Here is a 9,164-nt window from a genome sequence, read left to right as displayed (position 1 = left end):
TGCTATCGTCCTCCATCAGCACCGGCCTGTACCCTACCTGCCTTAACCACTCTCCTGGCCCCTTACACTAAGTCTGAATTTGTCCTGCTAGGTGACCTAAACTGGGACATGCTTAAACCACCTGACCAAGTCGTAAAGCAATGGCACTCCCTAAATCTTTCTCAGATTATTACCAATTCCACAAGGCATGACTTCAAACACCCAGAAAAGGTTACTCTCCTTGATGTTATCCTCACAAATAATCCTGATAGGTATCAGTCTGGTATTTTCTGTAATGACCTTAATGATCACTGTTTTACAGCCTGTGTTTGTAATTGCTGTTCAGTGAAACGACCTGTCCTGATTTGTCATAGACGCTTAATAAAAAACTTGAATGAGCAAGCCTTCCTTCATGAACTGGGCACACACATACTCAGGCTGACTGGCTATCGTTCAAGCAAATGAGAAATAAGTGCACTCAGGCTATCCGGAAGGCCGAGGTTAGTTACTTTAAGGAGCAGTTCTCTCTCTGTGGGTCTAATCCCAAGAAGTTCTGGAAAACGGTTAAAGACCTGGAGAATAAACCCTCCTCCTCACAGCTGCCATTGTCCCTTAATGTTGATGATGTGGTTGTTACTGACATGAAGCACATGGCTGAGCTCTTTAATCACCACTTCATTAAGTCAGGATTCCTATTTGACTCAGCCATGCCTCCTTGCCCATCCAACATTTCCTCATCTCCCACCCCTTCTAATGTGACTATCCCTGATGCTTCTCCCTCTTTTTCCCCTGCCCCGATACAAAGTTTCTCCCTGCAGCCAGTCACTGAGTCCGAGGTGCTAAAGGAGCTCCTTAAACTTGACCCCCAAAAAACATCTGGGTCAGATGATTTAGACCCTTTCTTCTTTAAGGTTGCTGCCCCTATCATCGCCAAGCCTATCTTCAACCTTTTTAACTGGTCTCTCCTTTCTGGGGAGGTTCCCATTGCTTGGAAGGCAGCCACAGTTCGCCCTTTATCATCCTGTTTATCAAAAGTGTTGGAAAAACTAGTCAATAATCAACTGACTGGCTTTCTTGATGTCTATATTATTCTCTCGGATATGCAATCAGGGTTCTGCTCAGGTTATGGATGTGTCACTGCAACCTTTAAGGTCCTCACTGATGTCACCATTGCCCTTGATTCTAAGCATTATTGTGCTGCTATTTTTATTGACTTGCCCAAAGCTTTTGATACGGTAGACCATTCCATTCTTGTGGGCCGGCTAAGGAATATTGGTGTCTCTGAGGGGTCTTTGGCCTGGTTTCCTAACTACCTCTCTCAAAGAGGGCAGTGTATAAAGTCAGAATATCTGATGTCTCAGTCACTGCCTGTCACCAACGGAGCACCCCAAGGCTCGATCCTAGGCCTGTCACTCTTCTCAATTTACATCAACAACATAGCTCAGGCAGTAGGAAGCTCTCTCATCCATTTTATATGCAGATTATACAGTCTTATACTCAGCTGGCCCCACCCCAGATGTTGTGTTAAATGCTCTACAACAAAGCTTTCTTAGTGTCCAACAAGCTTTCTCTATCCTTAACCTTGTTCGGAACACCTCCAAAACAAAGGTCAGGTGGTTCGGTAAGAAGAATGCCCTTCTTCCCACAGGTGTTATTGCTACCTTTGATGGTTTAGAGCTTGAGGTAGTCACCTCATACAAGTACTTGGGAGTATGGCTAGACGGTACACTGTCCTTCTCTCAGCACATATCAAAGCTGCAAGCTAAAGTTAAATCTAGACTTGGTTTTATCTATCGTAATCGCTCCTCTTTCACACCAGCTGGCAAACTAATCCTGATTCAGATGACCATCCTATGCTATATGCTAGATTACCGAGACGTAATCTATAGATCGGCAGGTAAGGGTGCTCTCGAGCGGCTAGATATTCTTTACCATTCAGCCATCAGATGGGCCACCAATGCTCCTTAACACATCACTGCACGCTATCCTCCTCTGTAAACTGGTCATCTCTGTATACCCGTCACAAGACCCACTGGTTGATGCTTATTTATAAAACCCTCTTAGGCCTCACTCCCCCCTATCTGAGATATCTACTGCAGCCCTCATCCTCCACATACAACACCCATTCTGCCAGTCACATTCTGTTAAAGGTCCCCAAAGCACACACATCCCTGTGTCGCTCGTCTTTTCAGTTCGCTGCAGCTAGCGACTGGAACGAGCTGCAACAAACACTCAAACTGGACAGTTTTATCTCAATCTCTTCATTCAAAGACTCAATCATTGACACTTTTACTGACAGTTATGGCTGCTTTGTGTGATGTATAGTTGTCTCTACCTTCTTGCCCTTTGTGTTGTTGTCTGTGCCCAATAATGTTTGTTTTGTGTTGCTGCCATGTTGTTGTCATGTTGTGTTGCTACCATGCTGTGTTGTCATGTGTTGCTGCCTTGCTATGTTGTTGTCTTAGGTCTCTCTTTCTGTAGTGTTGTCTCTCTTGTTGTGATGTGTGTTAAGTCCTATATTTATATTGCATTTATTATAATTTTTTCATCCCAGGTCCCCTTCCCCACAGGAGGCCTTTTGCCTTTTGGTAGCCCGTCATTGTAAATAAGAATTTGTTCTTAACTCACTTGCCTAGTTAAATAAAAAAAATCTTAAGACTTCATTAATATCAATATAATCATGAGGATATCAGAATCCAAATCCCCCTAAAAAAGGGGGACTTCAGGTGAGGTGATAGTTTCAGGGGTGTAGTAGTCATATTTTAGAACCATAGCTTTCTTCTCTCTCATCTTCCCTCTGGACAGGGGAGACCTGGGTTGTATTCACTAGAAATTAACTGACCAAAATGGGGAGGGACTGCCTAAACATGTCCAAAAATAAGCTCATTTTCATTGCAAAATGTTTGCTACGGTGATCACTAATAAATACGACCCAGGGACAGGATGTCAGAATCTTCTAAACACTTATTTACTTTTTACGTTTCAAAAAGTTTGAAAAAGATTTTTGTTGCATGCCCTACTGAACACGACCCAGCTTCCCTTTGCCCTTGTTGACGCAAAACTGTGGGTGTGGAACTTCCCTGGGAAATTTTGAAGATCTGAGCTAACTGGATAGATGTGAGGAACTATGACAAAATTCTAACTAATTTGGGGAAAAGATGGAGCTAGTACTAAATTGCAATTGCCTATCTATACCTATCAAATTCTTTCAGTTGAACACAATTGCCTAGGGGGAAGCGGTGAGCCTAAGGGTTCTTGACAGGGCTGTACATCAGTGGTTTCAAACCTGTTGTTACTTCAGAATTTTCTGGTGACCTACAGCAGTGTCACAAACTCGCCGTTGGGGCCCCCCCTGGGTGCACGTTTAGTTTTTTGCCCTAGCACTACACAGATGATTCAAATAATCAACTCATCATCAAGCTTTCATTATGGGGCGGCAGGTATCCTAATGGTTAGAGCATTGGGCCAGTAACTGAAAGGATTGAATCCCCAGGCTGACAAGGTAAAAATATGTTGTTCTGCCCCTGAACAAGGCAGTTAACCCACTGTTCCCCGGTAGGCTGTCATTGTAAATAAGAACTTAACTGACTTGCCTAGTTAAATAAAAGGTTCATATTTAAAACATTTACATTTGAATCAGCTGTGGACCGAGTTTGGGAAACCCTGAGTTACAGTATCAGATAAACAAAACCACATCTCTAGCATTACAGGGAAGAAAAAAAGTTTTTGATGACATCATCTGGTGTGCATCATGTGATTTGTTTAAAATGAGCTTTTTTGTTTAAAATCACATGATGCACACGAGATGTCATCAGTGGTTGTGTTCCCCTGCGTTGCATCATCAACCAATGCCATGTCATTGACAGTGTCGTCGGGCACCAGATTCATACCCTTAAACTTATTCCACATTTTGTTTTGCTACGGCCCAAATTCAAAATGGATTTAAAAAAAAATCTCTCTCACCCATCTACACACAATACCCTATAATGAAAAAGTGAAAACATGTTTTTAGACCGTTTTGAAATGCAGATATTTAATTTACATAAGTATTAACACCCCTGAGTCAATACATATTAGAATCACCTATGGCAGATATTACAGCTGTGAGTGTTTCTGGGTAAGCCTCTAAGAGCTTTGCACATCTGGATTGTACAATATTTGCCCATTATTCTTCTCAAAATGATTCAAGCTCTGTCAAAGTTGGTTGTTGATCATTGCTAGACAACCATTTAAATCTTGCCATATATTTTAAAGCAGATTTAAGTTTAAAAAAAAAAAATAATCTGCCATTCATTGTCTTCTTGGTAGGAAACTCCAATGTAGATTTGGCCTTGGGTTTTAGGTTATTGTCCTGCTGAAAGGTGAATTCAGATCCTAGTGTCTGGTGGAAAGCAAACTAAAACAAAATCCCAAGTGTTTCTTGAGGATTTTGCTTGTGATTAGCTCCCTTCAGTTATGTTTTTATCCGGGAAAAAAAAACTGTCCTTAACGATTACAAGTATATTTTTTTTATTTTTTATTTTACCTTTAAAATTAAGTCAGTCAAGTCAGTTAAGAACAAATTCTTATTTTCAATGACGGCCTGGGAACAGTGGGTTAACTGCCTGTTCAGGGGCAGAACGACAGATTTGTACCTTGTCAGCTCGGGGGTTTGAACTCGCAACCTTCCGGTTACTAGTCCAACGCTCTAACCACTAGGCTACCCTGCCGCCCCATAACATGATGCAGCCACCATATGCTTGAAAATATAGACAGTAGTACTCAGTAATGTATTGGATTTGCCCCAAACATAACACTTTGTATTCAGGACAAAAAGTGAATTACTTTGGAGCATTACTTTAGTGCCTTGTTGCAAACAGGATGCATGTTTTGGAATATTTTTTATACTGTACAGGCTCCCTTCTTTTCACTCTTCCAATTAGTTTAGTATTGTGGGGTGACTACAATGTTATTGATCAAACCTCTATTCTCCTATCACAGCTATTAAACTCTAACTGTTTTAAAGTCACCATTGGCCTCATGGTGAAATCCCTGAGTGGTTTCCTTCCTCTCCGGCAACTGAGTTAGGAAAGACAACTTTATCTTTGTAGTGACTGGGTGTATTGATACACATTCCAAAGTGTAATTAATAACTTCACCATGCTCAAAGGGATATTCAATGTCTGTTTTATTAAATTTTACCCATCTACCAATAGGTGCCCTTCTTTGCGAGGCATTGGGTAACCTCCCTGGTCTTTGTGGTTGAATCTGTTTTTGAAATTCACTTCTCGACTGAGGGATCTTACAGATAATTGTACAGTTGAAGTCGGAAGTTTACATACACTTAGGTTGGAGTCAATAAAAATATTTTTTCAACCACTCCACAAATTTATTGTTAACAACGTTTTGTTTTGGGAAGTCAGTTAGGACATCTACTTTGTTTATGACACAAGTAATTTTCTCCAACAATTGTTTAGACAGATAATTGCACTTATAATTCACTGTATCACAATTCCAGTGGGTCAGAAGTTTACATACACTGAGTTGACTGTGCCTTTAAACAGCTTGGAAATTCCAGAAAATTATGTCATGGATTTAGAGGCTTCTGATAGGCTAATTTGAGTCAATTGGAAGTGTACATGTGAATGTATTTCAAGGCCTACCTTCAAACTCAGTGCCTCTTTACTTGACATCATGGGAAAATCAAAAGGATTCAGCCAAGACCTCAGAAAAAAATGGTAGACCTCCACAAGTCAGGAGGAAACATGTACGAAAGTATCTATATCCACAGTAAAAACAAGTCTTATATCGACATAACCTGAAAGGCCGCTCAGCAAGGAAGAAGCCACTGCTCCAAAACCACAATAAAAAAGCCAGACTACGGTTTGCAACTGTACATGGGGACAAAGACTTTCTGGAGAAATGTCCTCTGAGCTGATGAAACAAAAATAGAACTGTTTGGCCATAATGACAATCGTTATGTTTGGAGGAAAAAGGCGGAGGCTTGCAAGCCAAAGAACACCATCCCAACCGTGAAGCACTGGGGTGGCAGCATCATGTTGTGGGGGTGCTTTGCTGCAGGAGGGACTGGTGCACTTCACAAAATAGATGGCATCATGAGGGAGGAAATTTATGTGGATTTAGTGAAGCAACATCTCAAGACATCAGTCAAGAAGTTAAAGTTTGGTCGCAAATGGGTCTTCTAAATGGACAATGTCCCCAAGCATACTTCCAAAGTTGTGGCAAAATGGTTTAAGGACAACAAAGTGAAGTTATTGGAATGGCCATCACAAAGCCCTGACCTCAATCCTATAGAACATTTGTGGGCAGAACTGAAAATGCGTGTGCGAGCGGAGGCCTACAAACCTGACTCAGATACACCAGCTCTGTCAGGAGGAATGGGCCAAAATTCACCCAACTTATTGTGGGAAGCTTGTGGAAGGCTACCCAAAACTTTTGACCCAAGTTAAACAATTTAACGGCAATGCTACCAAATACTAATTGAGTGTATGTAAACTTCTGACCCACTGGGAATGTGATGAAAGAACTAAAAGCTGTAATGAATCATTCTCTCTACTATTATTCTGACATTTCACATTCTTAAAATAAAGTGGTGATCCTAACTGACCTAAGACAGGGAATTTTTAAATGTATTTAGTTAAGGTGTATGAAAACTTCCAACTTCAGCTGTATGTGTGGGGTAAAAAAAAAGGCTCCACCCCCATACTCATAGAATTGACTCAAAAGGAATGTTTACAACCACAAATAGCAATAACTGTAGCGACACTGTGTTTATAAACGTGGAATTCGATTTTGCCACTTCAGCATGCTTTTGTGGCACAGTCGATGCCAAGCAGGGCTACAGGCCAGAAGGTTGAGGGTTCGCCGACCACCACGGACAGGATAACACTCCCTGCCTGCTTCATTAGGCTACATTACAATCAGAGCCGGCTGCAGACAATGCTCAGCTAGGTAGAAATCAGATTCTCATAATTTTTATGCATTATTTATAATTCAATAAAATATATGCTAGAAAGTGTGTGCCCCCAGGCCTGGCAGGAAGCAAAAGTTATTCCGTTATCTAAGAACAGTAAAGCCCCCTTTACTGGCTCAAATAGGCGACCAATCAGCCTGTTACCAACCCTGTTACTAACTTTTGGAAAAAAATGTGTTTGACCAGATACAATGCTTTTTTACAGTAAACAAATTGACAACAGACTTTCAGCACGCTTATAGGGAAGGACATTCAACAAGCACAGCACTTACACAAATGACTAATGATTGGCTGAGAGAAATTGATGATAAAAAGATTGTGGGTGCTGTTTTGTTAGACTCCAGTGTGGCGTTTGACATTATTGCCATTGTCTGTTGCTGGAAAAACATACACTACCGTTCAAAAGTTTGGGGTCAGAAAAAAAAACAATTATGTATCCATTAAAATAACATTAAATTGATCAGAAATACAGTGCAGACATTGTTGATGTTATAAATGACTATCGTAGCTGGAAACAGCTGATTTTTTTCTGGAATATCTACATAGGCGTACAGAGGCCCAATATCAGCAACAATCACTCCTGTGTTTCAATGGCACGTTGTGTTAGCTAATCTAAGTTTATAATTTTAAAAGGCTAATTGATCATTAGAAAACCCTTTTGCAATTATGTTAGCACAGCTGCAACCTGTTGTCCTGATTAAAGAAGCAATAAAACTGGCCTTCTTTAGACTAGTTGAGTATCTGGAGCATCAGCATTTGTGGGTTCGATTACAAGCTCAAAATGGCCAGAAACAAATTACTTTCTTCTGAAATTCGTCACTCTATTCTTGTTCTGAGAAATTTATGTTTTTCCATGCGAGAAGTTACCAAGAAACTGAAGATCTTGTACTACGCTGTGTACTACTCCCTTCACAGTACAGAGCAAACTGGCTCTAACCAGAATAGAAAGAGGAGTGGGAGGCCGCGGTGCACAACTGAGCAAGAGGACAAGTACATTAGTGTCTAGTTTGAGAAACAGACGCCTCACAAGTCCTTACCTGGCAGCTTCATTAAATAGTACCCGCAAAACACCAGTCTCAACAGCAACAGTGAAGAGGTGACTCTGGGATGCTGGCCTTCTAGGCAGAGTTGCAAAGAAAAAGCCATATCTCAGACTGGCCAATAAAAAGGAAAGATTAAGATGGGCAAAAGAATACAGACACTGGACAGAGGAACAATGCCTAGAAGGCCAGCATCCTGGAGTCACCTCTTCACTGTTGAAGTTGAGACTGGTGTTTTGCGGGATGATATAGAGGTCCTGGATGGTACTGGGCTGTCCATACCACACTCTGTAGCGCCATGTGATCGAGGGCGGTGCTGTTGCCATACCAAGCAGTGATGCAGCCAGTCAAAATGCTCTTAATGGTGTAGCTTTATAACTTTTTGAGGATTTGAAGGACCATGCCAAACCTTTCCAACTTCCCGTGGGGGAAGAGGCACCTTCGTGCCTTCTTCATGACTGTGGGCGTGAGTGGACATTTTAAGTCCTCAGTGATTTGGACACCAAGTAAGCTCTCGACCCGCTCCACTGTAGCCCCGTTGATGTGGATGGGGGCATACTCGCCCCCCCCTCCCCATTTCCTGTAGTCCATAATAAGCTCCTTGGTCTCACTGACATTGAGAGAGAGGTTGCTGTCTCGGCACCACACTGCAAGATCACTGACCTCCTCCCTGTAGACTCATCGTCGCCGGTGATTAGGCCTATCACCGTCGCGTCGTCAATTAATTATTGATTGCATGCTGGTGTTGTAGGCCTAGGTAGGATAATTGTATTGTCCCTGAACAAGATCAATAGGGGAGCTTTTGAGCTGTGTGTCTCATGTCTTCACTGTTCTTTCATGCACAATGATGCACCTGGCCTCTTCGCTTATATAGAAAATTGGTGCAGCTTTGAATGATTTTATGTGCGGTATGATTGCTAGTTAGCCTATTGCAGATGTGGACAAATGATCCACCTATCACTATTGTCACTATGAATGGTGGATAGAGGTCAGGATAGACAGACTATATTGACCTGTGGTATAGTTACACGGAACCCTAACCGGCTGCGCGCGTGCCCCATCGTGCATACGTTTATTTTGTACCCCCACGCCAAACGCGATCACGACACGCAGGTTAAAATATCAAAACAAACTCTGAACCAATTACATTAATTTGGGGACAGGTCGAAAAG

The sequence above is a fragment of the Oncorhynchus clarkii genome, chromosome 8 (assembly GCF_045791955.1).
Source record: "Oncorhynchus clarkii lewisi isolate Uvic-CL-2024 chromosome 8, UVic_Ocla_1.0, whole genome shotgun sequence".
In the NCBI taxonomy this organism is placed as follows: domain Eukaryota; kingdom Metazoa; phylum Chordata; class Actinopteri; order Salmoniformes; family Salmonidae; genus Oncorhynchus; species Oncorhynchus clarkii.
This window is presented reverse-complemented; position numbering follows the sequence as displayed.